The 19,168-nt window shown below is 41.7% G+C and overlaps 1 protein-coding gene across 4 annotated transcripts in view; it reads left to right on the plus strand.

Moving 5' to 3' along the window:
- Window positions 1–19,168, plus strand: part of SLC2A9 (solute carrier family 2 member 9) — a 201,470-nt gene that overhangs the window by 108,743 nt on the left and 73,559 nt on the right. The gene's annotated exons all lie outside the window — the stretch shown is intronic.

Here is a 19,168-nt window from a genome sequence, read left to right on the forward strand (position 1 = left end):
GTCTATATTTGCTCTTTGATTATAGCAGTGAGATGAACTTTTTTTTTTTTTACTAAAAACAAACAATTTCCTGGAGGAAAAGTCCATAATCTGTTATTGAGAAGGACATAGGGGAAGCCACTGCTTGCCCTGGATTGATACCATGGAATATTGTCAGGTACTAGTGACCTGGATTAGCCACCATGAAAATGAGCTACTCGGCTTGATGGACCATTGGTCTGACCCAGTAAGGCTATTATGTAAAATGAATAGGCATTTTTCTGTCTTGCATTGTACGTGTCTCCCACTGGCTTAGGGAGATGCATACAGCTGCTTAGGTCCGCCTAAGGCTACTTCCAGGCCAAACCACGCCCGTGCCTAGCCTTAGGCGAGCATAGGCAGGCTTGCGCACCTCCCTATGCTCCTGGAGGCGCCTCCAATGTAGGTGGCCTGCCTTGGGAGCTTTTTAAAAAAAAAAAAAAAAAACGTGCATCCCAATTGACTGGTTAGACAGCAGTAGGACACCTACTGCTGCCTACAATCGAGATGCCGTTTGTAGAATCTGGGTCTTACTGCCTCTTATTCAGGAGATGCGAATTGCTCTTGCATTAAATCTGCCTTTTCCAGTCAGCGCGCACTAGTCAGAACATGTTAGCTGTATAATGCTTCCAAACCCATTCCCTGCCGATATCATACTCCCTCCCAAAAAATGTAAAAAACAATAAATAGTATGTGATTAACATGCCTTAAGAAGCAAACTATCACAAAAACTTTACCATATCTTATGGTAGGCCTTTTTTCCCTGTGTTAAGTGCATGTTAGCATTTAATGGGGTTTAGTCAAAGGCCCATTAAGTACTGCAAGACCTGGTCAGCATTAATTAATCAGGTAGGAGCCACTCCTATCTGGTTAACTCAAGAACATAAGAATATAAGAATAGCCTTACTGGGTCAGCCCAATGGTACATTTAGCTCAGTAGCCTGTCTTCAAGGTAGCCAATCCAGGTCACTAGTACCTGGCAAGAACCCAAAGAATAGCAACATTCCATGCTACCTATCCAGGGCAAGCAGTGGCTTCCCCCATGTTTGTCTCAATAACAGATTATAGTGGATAGCGTAGCTGGTTTTAAGAAAGGTTTGGACAAGTTCCTGGAGGAAAAGTCCATTGTCTGTTATTGAGGAAGACATGGGGGAAGCCACTGCTTGCCCTGGTTCGGTAGCATGGAATATTGCTACACCTTGGGTTTTGGCTAGGTACTAGTAACCTGGATTGGCCACCATAAGAATGGGCTACTGGGGTTGATGGACCATTCTTTTGACCCAGTAAGGCTATTCTTATGTTTCTTAAGAAATATTTAGAAAGGAGAAATAAACTACTCACATTCCCTAATTACTTGTGATTCCATAACTTTGCAAGAGAATGCTGCACTATAGCCAAAGCCCCTGGTTTCCTCCAACAAATTTTTCAAGATTCAGTGGCATGTGTTTGGTAGTTCTGTGGCAGATTTTTCAAAAATTGATAGAAAATTGTGGCTAATAAGTGATTTTAACATGCCATATATTGATTGGGATATCCTATTGCAGGATCATCTAGAAGTAGGAAGATCCTGGTTTCTCTACAAGGAGAACTGTTCCAGCAGTTGGTAATGGAACCTATGCAGGATGGTCATACTGGACTTAATACTTACAAAGAGGGAAAGTGTTTCTGATGTTACAGTGGTGATCATGTGGAATCCAGTGATCACTGTATAGTACAGTTTAATATCGAAATGGGTATCGAGAGGGCTCATTCAAAAGTGAAGGTTGTAGACTTTAATAAAACGAACTTTGTTCGGATGGTCAAGGGAACTTATGGAAGGAGTAGAAATGCAGTTGGCAAAACTGAAAGGAGTTATTGTATGGATGACAAACCTTTTTGAGAGGCAAGTAAATAAAGGTAAGAGGAAAAGAAGGCCGCTTTGGTTCTCAAAAGTAGCTGAGAAGGTAAGGAATAAGAGGTTAGCTTTCATAAACTACAAAAGATCGCAGAAAGAGGAAGACAGGCAAAAATATCTGGAAAGAGAGGCTGATTGAGTAGTGAGGAAAGCAAAGATACAAATGGAAGAAAAAATAGCTGACATGGTTAAATGGGGAGACAAGACATTTTTTAGATATATCAGTGATAGGAAGAAGTGGAAAAGTGGCATTGTGAGACTCAAAGGTGAAGGGGAGAATTATGTAGAAGCTGATAAAGAAAAGGCTGAATTGCTTAACAGATATTTCTGTTCTGTGTTTATGGCTGAAGCATCAGGAGGAGGACCACAGAAGACAAACACAAATAGGGATGGAATAGTGATAGACCCTGATCGATTTTCAGAGGGTTGTGTTTGTGAAGAGATAGCTAAAATAGAGGTAGACAAAGTGATGGGGCTAGATGGTGTACATCCGAGGGTGCTGAAGGAACTTAGAGAAGTTCTGCTGGCTCCGCTGACTGACCTTTTCAATGCTTCTCTAGAGTCAGGAGTGGTACCGGATTACTGGAGAAGGGCAGTTGTGGTCCTTCTGCACAAAAGTGGAAGTAAGGAAGAAGTAGGGAATTACAGACCAGTAAGTCTGACTTCTGTGGTAAGCAAATTAATGGAAACGCTTTTAAAACAGAGAATGGTGAAGTTTCTGGAATCCAGTGGATTACAGGACTGGAGGCAACATGGATTCACTAGAGGTAGGTTTTGTCAGACAAATCTAATCAATTTCTTTGACTGGGTGACCAGAGAATTGGTTAGAGGGAGTGCGCTAAATGTGGTGTATTTAGATTTTAACAAAGCCTTTGACAGTATTCCACACAAACATCTAATAAATAAACTGAGTGCCCACGAAATAGGCTCCAAAGTGACGGGCTGCGTCAGAAACTGGTTGAGTGGAAGACAGCAGAAAGTAGTGGTCAATGGAAATCGCTCTGAGAAAAGAGATGTTACCAATGGTGTGCTTCAAGGTTCTGTTCTTGGGCCTATTCTTCTTAACATTTTTATAAGCGATATTGCTGAAGGGCTATCAGGTAATATTTGCCTCTTTGTAGAACATATCAAAATCTGCAATAGAGTAGACACCCCAGATGGTGTGAAAAACATGAAGAAAGACCTAGAAAAACTTGAAGAATGGTCTGAAATTTGGCAGCTAAAATTTAGGCCCTCCTTTACAAAGCTGTGCTAGCATTTTTAGCACTGGCTGTGGCGGTAAGAACTCCGGCACTCATAGGATATCTATGAGCATCGGAGTTCTTACTGCCGCGGCCAGTGCTAAAAATGCTAGAGTGGCTTTTTAAAGGAGGGAATTAATGCTAAGAAATGGAAGGTAATGCTGAAAAACCTAAATGAATAGTAAAGTTTAGCAGACGAAGAACTTATGTGCATAACAGAAGAGCGGAACTTGGGTGTGATTATATGTGATGATCTTAAGGTGGCCAAATATGTAGAAAAGGTGACGGCGAAAGCTAGAAGGATGCTAACGTAAATAGGGAGAGGTATGGTCAGTAGGAAAAAGGAGGTATTGATGTCCCTGTATAAGTCTCTGGTGAGACCTCATTTAGAATATTGTGTACAATTCTGGAGGCCACACCTTCAAAAAGATATAAAAGGATCGAGTCATTCCAGAGAAAGGCTACTAAAGTGGTGCATGGTCTTCATCATAAGGCATATCCAGACAGACTTAAGATCTCAATCTGTATACTTTGGAGGAAAGGTGGAAGTAGAGAGGTAACAAATTCGCTGTCCTACTACAATTTGATCTTTCTGCTGCTTTCGATGTCGTCCATCACGACATACTACTTTACCAACTTTCCGAGATCGGAATCGACTCCACCGTCCTAAAGTGGTTCTCAAACTTCTTACGCTCCCGCTCCTACACCGTCAATACAAATGGCACCATGTCCACTCCTTGGACACCATCCTGCGGTGTCCCTCAGGGATCACTCCTTTCCCCTATTCTCTTTAACATCTACATGTCCTCCCTGAAACTCCTTCAACTATCCCCCCTTGAAACAATCTACACATATGCGGATGACATCCTTGTCCTCCTTGAGTCAAACCAGAACCTCACCAACCTCCACGAGAACATTACAGCTTGCATAATGAGACTCCGCTCCTGGTCCTTCTCGGCACAGATGAAACTAACGAATCAAAAACAAAATTACTCTGGCTCGGCCCAAAATTCGAACACCTGCCCACCCTTTTTGCACTACCCACTGCAGCTTGAATTCTCATCCAAAGTCATTGGCATCATTATCGATTCCTCTCTCTCCCTCAATGACCACCTCAACTCCTTGGCAAAATCTTGCTTTTTCAGCCTCCACATGCTGAGAAAAGTAAGATCCTACTTCAGCCAACAACATTTTGCCGTCCTTGTCCAATCCATCATCCTATCCAAACTAGATTACTGCAATGCCATCTACTTAAATCTATCAAAAAAAGTCTTCAAAGACTCCAATTAATCCAGAATACTGCATCCAAATTGATCTTTTCAAAACGCAAATCTGACCACGCCTCCCCACTCCTTGCCAAACTACACTGGCTCCCAATGATCTCCAGAATCCATTTCAAATGTTCCTGCCTGGCTTTTAAGATCATTCATGGCATCCTTCCTCCCCTTATCCCACTATCTTTCAACTCCTCCAGTCCCGACTCTTCCAGAACCGCCCAAAGGTATAAACTAGCCTTCCCCTCTCTACGCGGCATTCACTATGCAGGCAAACTGGGAAAATCCCTTCTTTTCAAAATCACAGGACTTTGGAACGACCTCACCATCCCGTTGCGGAACCTGGGCTCCCTCCAATTATTCCGCAAACAACTGAAAACTTGGCTTTTTACCAAATTGTAACTCTATCCTCCCCCCTTTTCCTCCTCCCTTCTACACATAAGTTCCATGTAAACCTTTACCCTTCTCTACCTGTTATTTAAGTTCTTGTAAACCGTGTCGAGCTCCATATTCGTGGAGATGATGCGGTATATAAACTTAAGGTTTAGATTAGATTAGATTAGGTATGATAGAGATGTTTAAATACCTACGTGGCATAAATGCGTACGAGTCTCTTTCATTTGAAAGGAAGCTCTGGAATGAGAGGACATAGTATGAAGTTAAGAGGTGATAGGCTCAGAAGTTATCTAAGGAAATACTTTTTTACAGAAAGGGTGTTAGGTGTGTGGAACAGTCTCCCAGAAGAAGTGGTGGAGGCAGAGACTGAATTCAAGAAAGTGTAGGATAGGGATGTGGGATCTCATAGAGAGAGGAAGCAATAACGGTTACTGCGGATGGGCAGACTGGATGGGCCAATTGGCCTTTATCTGCCATCATGTTTCTATGTTTCCAACTTTTTTAAAATTAACCTTTATTTTAAAAAAAAAGCTTTTTCTTGCAGTTTTTGTGTGCCCAGTTACTTTATTTTACCCTTTATTGGGGAGAAAGGGGGTGGATCTTTCTGGTTGGAGTTGAGAAGGGGTAAAGGGAAGGAGAATAAAGGGAATGGAAGGGAATCATGGAGATGAGGGAACGAGGGGTTCTCAGAGGAGAGTAATAGAGGAGGATCCACAGAAAGTAGAGGAATAGGGGAATGTGGGGGATGCGGAGTAGAGGGGGAATAGAGGGAATCAAGGAATATAATGAAGAGAGAGAATGGAAAGGAGGAGGAGGAACTGGGAACATAATGAGAAAAGGTGATCCAGAATCAGAATAGGGGAGAGCAAGCTACTCATACCCCTTCTCCCTACAGTGATCTCTTCTTTCAGTTTATCCTCTTACTCTCTTTCTGCATTTCCCTCTTATCTCCTTACTTTCTTCCAAAGCTCCTATGATTCCCTCATTATTATACCATCACATGCTTGGCTTTCACATGTCATATTTCTCCCATACAACACTTGCTGTACCCCCGATACTCTAAAAACAAAAAAAAAAACTAAAACTAAATCTTAACCTTAAGCTTATATACCACATCTTCTCTAAAAAGATAAAGCTCGGTACGGTTTACAGGAAATTTAAAAAGAAGGAAAAACATAATAAGAATTAGTGATTGTATAGAGAGCAGCAAGATTTACATTTTTGAGAATAGCCAAGTTTTCAGATGTTTTTGGAATAATTGGAAGGAACTCAAATTTCACAGCTAGGCAGGAAAATTATTCCAAAGCTCAAGTAATTTTGAAGTAATGAGATTTCCCTAATTTTCCAACATAGATAATGCTTTTAAGCGAGGGGAAAGATAATTTAAGCTTTTGGATATATCTGGTAATATCAGGTCTCGCAGAGTTCCTAGATAGTGGAATTAAAGGAGGAAGAGTGCCATGCAAGATCTTAAATGTTAGGGAAGCACATTTAAAGTGAACCCTAGAAATTACTGGGAGTCAGTGAAGTTTTAACAAAAGTGGGGAAACATGATCAAATTTGCTTTTTGCAAAGCTCAACCTAGCCACAGTATTCTGGATCTGCTGAAGTCTTTGAAGACTTTTCTTGGTTAGACTTAAATAGATAGAATTACAATAATCCAACCTCAAAAGAATGATTGATTGTACAAGGACAGCAAAATGTTGGTGGTGGAAACAGGATCTCGCTTTTCTCAACATGTGGAGACTAAAGAAACATTTTTTTTACCAGAGAGTTAAGATGGTCGATAAATGAAAGTGTTGAGTCTATAATGACACCCAAAACTTTGCTTGAGAATTCAATCTGCAATGAGGATCCAGAAGGCAATGAAATGAGCAAAGGTAACTGATCTAATTTTGGGCCAAGCCAAAGTAGTTTTGTTTTGGACTCATTCAGCTTCATTTGTACAGTAAAGGGCCCAAGATTGAAGTTTCATTATACATACATGCAATTATATTCTCAGCGAGGTTAGTGAGATTCGAATCTATCTCAAGAACGACAAAGATGTCATCTGCATATGTATATAGTGTTTCAAAGGGAGATAGATGGAAAAATTTCAAAGTAGACATATAGATGTTGAAAAGAATAGGGGACAGAGGTGATCCCTGTGGGACTCAGCATAACGGCATTCACTTTTCTTGCCCCCATCCTCTTACTCACACTCCCACTGCACACACCTCTCACTAATTCAATTTTCTTTGCTCCCCATCCTTTTGCTCACTTTCTCTATTTTTCTCACCATCCATTCACTTACACCCTCCCTCATTACCCCTCCATCCCCTGACTGAGTTATGTGGCAGTTCTATGGGGAGCAAAAAATTACATGGGAAAGGCCATGCTTTGTAGCCCTTCCTATGGCCGCAGAATCATGGGAGGCTGGGGATCCTGATTGTAGAAATCAGGGAGAAATACTTAGAATTCTGGAAGATAAGCCATTTTGAATAGAAATGGTATGTAAGAAATGTAAATAAATAGTGAATATATCATTTTTAGCTTTTATACATTTTACTTATCAGCACATGGTTATTGAAGTATTGTTTTAGGAATTGAAGTTTTTCCAGCAAATTGCTTGTACTGGAGAACATCCAGCGTCAGATTGTGAGGTTCATTTTCCTTGCCTAACTGGAATAAGTGGATGTATATATTATTTTCAACCAATTAAACAGGTGTAATTAAGGAGTGCTAAGAGAAAGATATTGAAATTTGAAGTCCATGATTTAAAAGTAGAAGGTTTGAGAGTTTGCCTCCTCTTTCATTCTGTTCAGGTGATCCACGATTAAAAAGGTAGACATCACTACTCCTACACAGTCCTTCTTCAATTTCATCCACTAAATTGCCATGGAAACAGAAGCAGTCACTGAATTATTATACACATTGATTTCAAGTAGTGGAGAGAAGAGAAACCACTACTATTTATCACTTCTATAGCGCTGAAAGGCATACACAGTGCTGTGTCAGAGGCATGATTTCTTAATAAATGTGTTTTTATTTTTCAATTACAATACATAAAGGGGCATTTTTGGAAGGACAGTCAGAACAGGGATGTCCATCTCACATATATTTTCAAATATGAAATACGTAGAGATTTCCTATGCAAAATTACATGAGATGGACGTCCTTCCGGCATGAATAGCTATTTTACAAATTGGAATGTCCAAATTATGAATGACAAGCTGTAAGGCAACATTCTTAGAAAATAACCACTTAGATGTCCATGCAGATGAGAGGGGCAGCCTAGTGATTAGTGCAGTGTTCTGTAAACCAAAAGACCTAGGTTCAAATCACATGTTAACTTTTTTATTTTGTAATTGTGAGCTCTCCAAGAAACAGAACCTTCCCCCCCTCCCCCCACACACACACACACTGTACCTGAATGTACACCACATCAATGTATTTGGGTACAGTAGATATTTTTATGTCCCTAGAGGGCACACAATTTAAAAAAAATAAGAAAAAAGAGTTAAAGTAGGACTTGAATCGGGGTCCCATAATTTACAATCCTCTGCACTGACCAATAGGCTACTCATCAGATCTGCATGGTGCTCTGTTCAGAATGCCCATAATACCTGAAACGGTCACAGAACAAGATATTCATTTTCAGGGGAGAGAGAGGGGGAGACAGCAACGACTGAGGGATTTAGGAGATGTCATGCCTTAATCCCTCTAATGGTCAGCTGCTCAATCGGCTTTTTGTACTTTTGATGTGACTGAAACAGGTCTAATTGGACGTCCACCTTTCTAGACTTGGATATTTGCTTCCCTTTTGATAATCACCGTTGGATGTCCTGATTTTGGGCCCTCCCAGTTCCACCCACAACACTCCCTCTTGGAATGTGGACATTTCAAGTACATGGATGTTCATTTCAACATTGTCAGATATCCATATTATGGCCGGGCCAGGCTCTTGGCTAGCGAAAGACCCGGCTTGGACCGCAGGCAAGATTGTAGGCGTTTTTGATTTGGTTGGTGAAAAGAAAAACACAGAATTTTTCTGGATTTAGTTCAAAATAAGGTTTATACTTTATTTGTCCACAAGAATCCCCCCTCCTCCCCCCCAAATATCAGGCTTAAATCCAGTGATAATTTCCATGCAGTTCAGTCTTCACTGCCACCTGGGTAAAGCATTCATTCTCATTATTGTATTTCATTTCATAGTTCATTGCCACCAGGTTTCATTTGCCTCTAATACTAATGTCAAAATAATATTATAGTCTCTGTTAGGACCCCTACCCGCAGGTAGTTAGGTTTCCTCTTACGGAGCGCTCTGTCAGCTTACTCCCCTCTCTCAAGGCAATGCCTGGTATATCATAGCCAGTCCAAACAATAAACTAAAACAGTTTTCATTGACTTTTAACTTCTCAGATTTCACTGCTTGCCTTTCAAGGGACCTCTTCGTTCTGCCCCAAGCAGTGGGGGTGGAAACAAGCAATCCTTCCTATGCATACAACTGTTTTATGTCCCACCCAAGTTTCCAAGTACCCCTTTCTACTTCGCAGCAGTTTAGAAGTTTGTTCAGGGAATGGCTAATTCCCCTAGCACATGTGCTTGGTCCCTGTTTCCCGTCAGCACTCTGTAGCCCTCCCCCAGCACATACACCTTCCTAGATCATTTAATATTCTGGCTGGAGAAACGTTTGCAAAGAGCAGTGCTGGTGAGAAGTTATATTACAACTACATGCCTTCTTCTGGCAAATTATATTCTTCTGGCATATTAGTATGGCTCTCCCAGCCCATACTACTGGTATCACAATCATACTCAGCTATTTCCATGCTTTCTGCATTTACATTTTCCCATTCTCCTCCTCTTTCAGGGTATTTAGAAGAGCTGGCTGACCAAACTTCCCTTCCCCCCTCTGTAGCATAACTTTGCCTATCTCTTACAAAACCCTCTGCAAGGTCCCAGTACTTAGCTGCTTGGGAAATTTCTGTTTGTCCTTCTCTGGGTGGCAAAGAGCTGCCTTTCTGTCTCTATGGAGGGAATGTTCAGCATGGAGTTGTGTGCTGGGCTCAAATCTCCCTTCCAGCCTCAGCTGGGTTTAATTTATTTTCCTTCTGTTCATGTCTGCAGGCTTATGTGCTTGCAGCTTCCCAGGAGTAGCCCCGCCCCCTTCTGGGTTGATTCTGTTTCACAACTTAGTTTTGTAGGGAAACTTCTCTGCTCTTGGGAAAGGAATAATGACAATTAGACTGTAGTCTGGGAGCTCTCCCCACTGGGTTTCCTGGTGGATGGTTCTCTTGTTTTAACCCTGCTTGTTTTACTCTGCCTAAAACCCTATTCTCTGGCTGATGAACTCGCTTCACTTTAGGGATTGTGGGTTTTAGAGCAAGGTTTTTACTCATGACAGGTGCTTCCCTATCACAATATGCTTAAAAAATAAGTGCATTTTTGATAGGATGCCTAAGTCTTGACTTTCGATGTTTCTGCAAGGATGAACAAATGTTGGGTTGGAAAAAATGACCATTTTCAAAACAGCAAGATGGCTATCTTTTTTTTTTTTTTTTTCCTATAATAGCTCTTCTAGATGTTCTGGCCCTTAGGATGTCTATCATTTTTGACCATTTTTGAAAATCAAAACATCCAAATGCAAAATGTCCAAAACAAGCGCATTTGGACATAGGAGGGGCCAGCATGTTAATGAACTGGCCTCACAGACATGCCAAAAGAAGAGTGGGATACCTTAGGGGGCACTGCTGTAAACTTCACATAAAAGGTACCTAGTATACATTTCATCATAGCCTCCTTATAGTATATGGTGAGCCCTCTAAAACTCCTCAAAACCTACTATACCCACCTGTCTACCACCCTAATAGCCCTTATGGCTGCAGGTGTCACCTATATGGTAATACATTAGGTTTTGGGTGAGTTTTGGTGGCCTCACCCTTTCTACCATAAAAGTAATGGATAGGGTGGGATATGGGCCTGGATCCCTCTCTCTATGGTTCACTACACCACCCACTAGGCTACTCCAGACACCCTTCTTGCTGTTACTAGCATTTCCCATAATATCTGTAGTTGTCATAGAGGCTATTTCTTTCACATCTTTGTGTGTGTGTGGGGGTGGGGGGGTCAGTGACCACTGGTAGAATGTTGGGGGGATCATGCCTTCATGCATCCAGGGGTCATCATGTCAGTTTGGATACCTTTTTGGCTCTTATGTGCTTTATAAATAGGTCTAACTCAGAATGTCTAAATGATGCCCTGGGCATCTTCAAAAAGGTTTGCTTATCCCTGCAAGACATCCAAATCCTAATCCCACCTATAACTCGTCTCTAATATGCTGCCTTGAGATTTAGTTGTACTGGGGAGGGGGGGAGCAAATGACCTGCAAAATGTCTAAAAAAGTCAGTTTCAAAAAACGGCACTTGAACATTTTGGTGATTAAAACATCCAAGTGCCACAAGATGGCGACAGAGTGAGTCGCGTCTGCAAGAGGCTCCTGCACTTTACTGGCGATTTTCACATTATATCGAATATTCGTACCTTTTGCTATGCCTAAGCGCAGGGGAAAGCAGTGGGGTGTTCTTCCAGCTTCCTCTGCCACTTCATTGACATAGCAGGTGGCAATAACAACCTATACCATTCCGGTTGGAGGGAGCATATCCGCTGACCGAGGTGGGCAGACCTTGGTCTTGGAGGGTGAGGTGTCGCTTAGCTCATTGGTGCCTAGAGTTCCTCCGCGTCCCGGGAGGATGTCGGGGACACTATCAGCAATGCAGGAGGCGCCGGAGTTGATGTCTCTGTTGGCGCTGCAGATTTCACCCCTGACCCCGGATATGGTCCACAACTTGCCGACTTCCTCACAGTCGACATTAGAAGTCAGAGGAACCAAAACCTGCATTGAAGCACGGAAGGAGGAGGTAGAACCCATTGAGGATTTTCCCAGAATATCTTTTCCTGCTCCCTTAACAAGACCTGAGGTGATCGACAAGGAAGCGATTTGGAGCGGTTTGGAATCTTTATATAATGTATGTTTCCAATTTGTTACTTCAGTGCAGAATACTAACACTCAATTTAAATCCTTTGAAGAGAAGTTCCAAAAACAGTCCGATAGAATGGACAAGTTAAAAAAAAATCTGTGGTAGAAATGAAGGTTTCCACTAATTTACAATTGAAGGAAAAGTGTTTGCTTACTAGGAAAATGGAAAATTTAGAGAATGCAAATAGAAGTTTGAACCTTAGACTTTTAAATTTTCCTGTCTCCAAATTTCAAACACCAAGAGATCTATTTCATTCCTTCTTAAAATTAGTACTGAAATTTCCTGAAAATAACATGCCACCATTACAAAAGCTATATTATTTGAATATTCCTAAAGAGGATAAAGGCAAAGGAACAATACCAGGAGATTTGGATCATACTGGTATGTTGGAAACATCTCAACAAGAAGAAATAGTTACTAGAGCTACCTTATTGGTAACCTTCGTTTTTCTCAAGGACAAGGAGGCAATTCTCCATTTATTCTATAGGACTGATAATGTGGAATTTCGTGGATTCAAAATTTCAATGTTTCCTGATATTTCGAAATGGACGCAAGCCAGACAGAAGAAATTCCTGGCTTATCGTCAGTCAACTTTGAGTATGGGAGCAACTTTTCAGTTACGTTTTCCTTGCAAATGCTGCTTTACCTATCAGAGTATTAGATATATATTTTATGAACCTGATCAGTTGAACTTTTTTCTTGAGGGCAAGGCAGCTGGAAGAACTCCAGAGGCCTCCATGGAGTCTCTCAACCAGGCCGTTAGTTAATTGAACCCAATTGCACTCTGTTAATCTGATTCATTTTGAACTATTCCTGAAAACCAAATTCCCTTGGAGGTGTTGGATTCTCTCTCCCCATATTGTGACTTTAATATTGGTTACTAATGTGGAATTATTTTATAATTTTTTTATTTGTTTCTTATTTCAATTATTTATTTCCACTTAAATTGTTGTTTAACAATTTGTAAAAGAATATAAATAATAATTTAAAAAAAACATCCAAGTGCCAATTTATGCAGTTTTTTTGGATGTCTTTCTGTTTTTAAAATGAGCCCAAAAGTGTGACACTGGGGTGGTTATCTATAGTAAAATGTAAGTGTTTGCAAGAGGGTCAGAACTGAACCAGCTTGAGCTAGAATGATGGCACAATAATTCACTCATTCAGCACACTTCTCTCATCCAATAAATCAGTGCAAGCCAGAATTTAAGTTCTTAACCAAAGGGTTTACATGGATTGTTCAGGAAAAACATGGGACAGTCATTAACAGCAACTATTTATAGGTAGAGATGGAGAAATAATTTACAACATATACAATCTCTCATAGATTTCCTTGTGGACAAATTGTCTGTACCAGATAGTATACATACCTGCGTTCTGATAGAATTGAAAAATGAACTTACAGAGCTATTGTTAGTAATTTGTAATTTATCTTTAAAATCCAGCATAGTACTAGAAGGCTGGAGGGTGGCCAATGTGATGCCAATTATAAATTATAAAGTCTGACGTAGGTGCCAGGCAAAATGGTAGAGACTATCTCATACAAAAAATAAAATGAAAGAACATACATATGAGCATGGATTAATGAGAGAAAGCCAACATAGTTTTAGTCAAAGGAAATCTTGCTTCACCAAACTACTGCATTTCTTTGAAGGGGTGAATGAACATGTGGGTAAAGGTAACCTGGTTGATATTATGTATTTGGATTTTTAAAAGGCATCTGACAAAAGTACTTCATGGAAGACTTCTGAGGAAATTAGAAAGATGGGATAGGAGCTTAATAATAATAATAATAATTTATTTCTTATATACTGCTATACCAGAAGTTGTAAGCGGTTTACAATTGGGATACATACAGTCAGTGATTGAGATATAAGGTAAGAACAGTTAATCTGATACAAGGTAGAAACGTTCAATCTGAAACAAGGTAAAAAACATTCAGTATGGAATACAATTACAGTTGGAAGGGCACGCCTAAGGTAGGTGGCCTGCCTTGGGGGGTGTTTTTTAAAAACATGCATCCCGATTGGCTGGTTAGACAGCGGTAGGATGCCTACCGCTGCCTACAATTGGGACGCTATTTATAGAATATGCTCCAAAGGCTTTACCTAAAATACCAATTATAATATAAACTATTACACCTTTTATAATCCATTGCTGACAAATAAACTGGTCATTATAAAAACTTTTACATGCACAGAAAATGCTAATCCAAGATCTAATTTATCTGGCAATTTTTAAAAACAAGAGCAAAGCATGTCAAATACAACGTTGTTAAAAATCAATTATTATTATTATTTTTTTTTTTTAAACAGTGAATACAATACTGAGGAATCAGTTCACAGAGCAAAACCTCAGTTTAAATAGGAGTAAAATAACATGCAACTCACCAAATTGTTGCTAGTCATGCTGTGCTCTGGGTCTGACTGATAACAATTTGGTGAGATCCGTTATTTTACTCAGCTATGGATTATGTATAAAAGATTTCATGGTTTATATTGCAATTGGTATTTTAGGTAGAGCCTTTGTAATTTTGTTTTGCATAATAATATGCTTTGTATTTAATTATTTTACAGTGTAATTCAGCCCCTGATGCAGGCCCGGGGGTGGGGGCATGGCCATGTTGGGCTAATAGGAGTGTTTTAATATACAGTGGTGCCTCACACAACGAACTTAATTGGTTCCAGGAGCAAGTTTGTTATGCGAAAAGTTCGTTATGTGAAACGCGTTTTCCCATAACAATACATGTTAAAAAAAATAATTCGTTCTGTAGCATAAAATATGCTAAGATGACATAAAAAAAGATAAATTTTTGGTTATTATTTTTATTTAGATACATCTAAAAACATAATTGTTTTTTAAAACAACACACATTTTTTAAATTTAAAGACAGACTAAGTAGAGTCTAATTTTACAGTGAGAGAGGGCAGAGTCTCAGCGGCAAAAACTGGGACTTAACTGTTCATTTTTTTTTTTTCTACCGTGTTTCCCCGATGATAAGGCAGGGCCATCAAATAAGACAGCCCCCCCTTTTTAGAAAAAAATGTAAAATAAGGCACCCCCCCGCAAATAAGCCACCCACCGATACCTGCGCTTACCCGAATCGGGTGGTACGGTGGGTGACTCCGTGTGGTCCCGACACGATCGGGGCAAGAGGGAGCTCAGGCGCCTTAGGCCCCACCAGTAGGCGGAGCTTTGGGACGGATGGGCCAATCCGGCCTCATTCCGTCGTTGGTTGCCTGCCGGACAGGCGGGTTTGGCTCCCGTCTGTCCGGCCAACTACAGAAAGGTACGGGGAAGGGGGTTGGGGGTGTCGTGGGGGTCGGCCAGGGGGGTCGCGGGTCGGCTGGGGGGGCGGTCGGAGGTTCTTGGGGGGGGGGGGCGGTCGTTGGGGGGAGGGGGGGTTTGCGTCGAGGGCAGGAGGGCCTGGGATCCCTCCTGCCCGTAATGTAGTGCAGGGTGGGGTTAGGGGGTCGCCGTGGCCAGGAGGACTTGGGCTCCCTCCTGGCCCGATATTGTGTGGGGAGTTGGGGAATCGGCGGGGCAAGAGGGCTTGGGCTCCTTTTTGCCCCGATCGTGTCGGGGAGTCGGGGGGGCAAGAGGGAACCAGGCGGAGAGAGGGCAGTTAAGCGCAGTGCCTGCGCGGAAGGATGCAGCTCGGGCGACTTCGTTGTGTGAAACGAAGTTCGTTGTACGGATCAAGACATAAAGTTCGTTGTGCGCAGCGTTCGCTGTGCGAGGCGTCCGTTATGCGAGGCACCACTGTATATTGTTTATATTTTCATCACAGTGATCTGCTGTGTCTTTGTACAGAATAGTGGCATTCCATGATATTGATCCCAGGGCAAACAGTGGCTTCCCCTATGTCTGTCTAAATAGCAGACAATGAGCTTTCCCTGCAGGACCTTATCCAAACCTTTTTTTAACCCAGATATGCTGGCAATGATTTCCAGAGCTTTACTCATTACATCTTTGTTTAAAATAGGAGTGAAAGAGTGGCCTAGTGATTAGAACTGTTGTCTCAGCACCCTGCGGTTGTGGGTTTGATCCCAGCACAGCTCCTTGTGACCCTGGGCAAGTCACTTAACCCTCTATTGTCCCAGGTACCTTAATTAGATTGTGAGCCTGCTGGGATAAATAGGGAAAATGCCTGCTGGGAAAGATAAGGAAAATACTTGATTACCTGATTAAAAAAAAAAAAAAAAAATTGCTGTACACCGCTTTGGATGTATTTCTCTTCATAAAAGGCAGTTAATAAAACCCAATAAAATAAATCTACTCTTTTGTAGCAAATCTTCATAACAACTCTTCTCTAGCCACTCCAAAGTGGCTAGTTCGTATCATGGGCCTACCACTGTTGCATCAGGGGATGTTCCTGGTCATTTAGAGATGTATGCATATCTCATTGATAGCTGTTGAAGTGGCTGCAGAAGAGATGTTATGAGGATTTACTACAGGACAGTGGATTTAAACAAAGAAAGATGTAATGAGTCCTGGACTTAAGCTAAATAACACAAATATTTTTTTGAGATGTTCCGAGTATAATTTATGAAGTAGGTTTCATAATGTGTTGAGGGGCTTTTTTGATAGAACATTTAAGTCTGCCTTTGGTCAGGGGGACCCACCGCTGGAACCACCTTCCCTATTCTGCCGCTGCTGCTTTCCTTAACCAGCAACAGCGGCAGTAAACTTTAAATCAGGGGTGTCCGTCCTTCCTTCCTTCTGTGCCTCCCTCTGACGGTGTTTAGCTGCTGGCTGGCTCCCTTGCTGCCTGCAGTGGTTTTCCGCTCAAAGCCGTGGGCGTCGGGCGTGGTTCTTGGGAGCACCTTGAATAAACCTGATTTGAATCTCCTCATTTTCTGCCGATCTTCTTTTGTTTCATGTTAGATTCTTTGGTGGACTGCTTGCCTTGTTGTTTCGTTACAAATTAACATAACTGTGTACATGGAGTGGAACATATTAGAGGAGTTACAGATTTGATTGTTTATCCATATATATGGGTTACAAGTGAGGCAGTTGAGAGGCGTTGTAAACTTGGTTATTAATATTGTGACACTCCCAGCCCCAAGGACGAGAATGTCACAGGTAGGATAGGGGTTAAGCTGACTCCCCTAACCAGGAATCCCGAAGCGGATAGAACCTCAAAGGTTGTAGAGGACAGGGCTGCCTATCCTGCGGAGAATGAAGGTGATGTAAACCTTGATCCCTTGCCCGAGCCAAAGCCTGTCAGGAAAACCAGCTCCCTGAGGAAATATAACCAGCTCCCAGAGTGTAATTTTAACCCTGAACTGAGAGGGAGCCAAAGAGCCTCCAAAGCAGTACCTCAGCCAGGTAGGACTGGGAGTGGTTCTTCTCCCTTAAGGTAGCTCTCCAAGAGTCTGAGAGGGACAGCTCAGGAAGGGCTGGCAGAAAGGATCCTCCTGGCTAGGCAAAGGCAAGTGCCCAAACCAGAACCTATGGACTGGGAAAATCCTGTTATACAGGATATGGCAGAGCAAGAGGTTCCAGAGGAGAAAATGGAAGTGGCAGAATCTGAAATTCCTGGAGTAGAATCCCTGGAACCCATGGATGTGAGTGTGGCAGTTTCCTGCTGATGAATTATTCTTTTGCTTTTGGAAAGTTGCTTTAAAGAGTTTGTTGGGACTACTTTGAATTACAAGAACCTGGCAAAGCATGTTTTTGAAAACTGTTTTGTTTTGTTTTTTGTTGCACAGCAGCTGGACTGGAAGCAGTACTGAAATGGAGCTTAGCATTAATTGAGCTACTCCACACCAGCTGGGTGAGAGCTTTGTGAGAAGCTGGTGTGTGGCTGGTGTGAGTACTGGAGCAAGTCTGAGAACTAACAGGATTGGGGTTGGGTTCATTGAAGACCTCGGGTTGGGTTATTTTGTGGGTGCTTGTGAAAAGCTTTTTGTGAGAGTGAATCCGGCAATCCTGTTCCTGCAACACCAGGACCGGAGTGCTGCACGGTGCTGGAGTTTTTGTTTGGCTTGTTTAAAAACCCCAAGGACCTGGTGAAGACTGGGACTAAGATAAGCTAAAGTCCAGGAATCCTTGGAATGTAATGGACTGAAGACTGTGAGTTTGGCATTCCTTGAAAGAATGATTAAAGACTGGGCTGACTGAGAACTTTACAATACTTACCTGGGACAGGATATTTTTGTGTTGATTCCATTTGGCTACTTGAGCTTCCAAGAACCTGGACAGAAGTATTGTCTTTTGCTATTTATGTGCGGAGACAGAAAGTCAGCTTTGTTGCTTTGGTGGGTTTTTTTTTATTAAAACTGTTGACCATATGAGGTGTATCTGATATTGATTTAGTTAATACGCCAGTGAACTGAACTATTATGTAGGGTCTTCCTTCATTGGGAGCCATGCCAGGGTTGTGCTGCCACCCGTCGGTGAACGTCGCAGTGCTCTCGCGGAGCTGACTGGGTGACAATATAGACTTATACAGTATTTTGGATAGTATTACTGCTTTATAATATAGTTGAACACTTTTATATATGCATAGAAAGGGTTCAGAGTTAAAGTCCTGGGTAAGTAGGTGGGAAGGGAAGGAAGGGGGATTTGTTCAGAGATGTTTGGGGGTTGCATAGAAGAAAAACTGTGCACTGGCTAATCTTTGTTTGGTTTGAATAATAAAAAAAAAAAGAAATAGAATTGGAAATAAAGAAGCAAATAAGAAAACAGATAAATGGGTGTGGGGTGTGGGCAGGGCCAGGGGGGCCCAGTGTACTTGTGGCCTAGGAGCCTTCAAAGAATTAATCCTGCCCTGCTTGTTGCTGTACTAGGATGTCCCATAATATCTGCAGCTGTCATAAATGCCGATATCTACTGTTTCTTTCACATCTTTTTTTTAATTTTTTTTTGGGGGAAGGGGGTCAGTGACCACTGGGGGACTGTGTGTGGGGGGTATGCTTCATCCCCACAGTGGTCATCTGATCAGTTTAGGTACGTTTTTGGCACTTAGACTCTTCTAAAACAGGGCATCTAAGTTGCATCCTGTATATCTTGGTAAAGGTTCAATTACCATTGCAAGATATCCAAGTGTTAAGCGTGCCCAAAGCCCACCTATAAAACACCTCCAACATGCCACCTTGAACTTTGGATACTCAAAGGACAAGAAGCCCAGCAACATGTCCACAAAGTTGGTTTCAAAAATTGGCTCTTAGACGTTTTCGTGAGAAAAACGTCCAAGTACCAGTTTTTACCGTTTTTTGGATGTCTGTGTTTTGAAAATGAGCCTCTTGATGTTCTTTTGCAAGAAAAAGACAAAAGCTGTGGGAAGGTTTTCTACCCAATGACTGAATGAAGGAGGGTTGACACCGC

This window comes from Geotrypetes seraphini, chromosome 1, assembly GCF_902459505.1.
Source record: "Geotrypetes seraphini chromosome 1, aGeoSer1.1, whole genome shotgun sequence".
In the NCBI taxonomy this organism is placed as follows: Eukaryota; Metazoa; Chordata; class Amphibia; order Gymnophiona; family Dermophiidae; genus Geotrypetes; species Geotrypetes seraphini.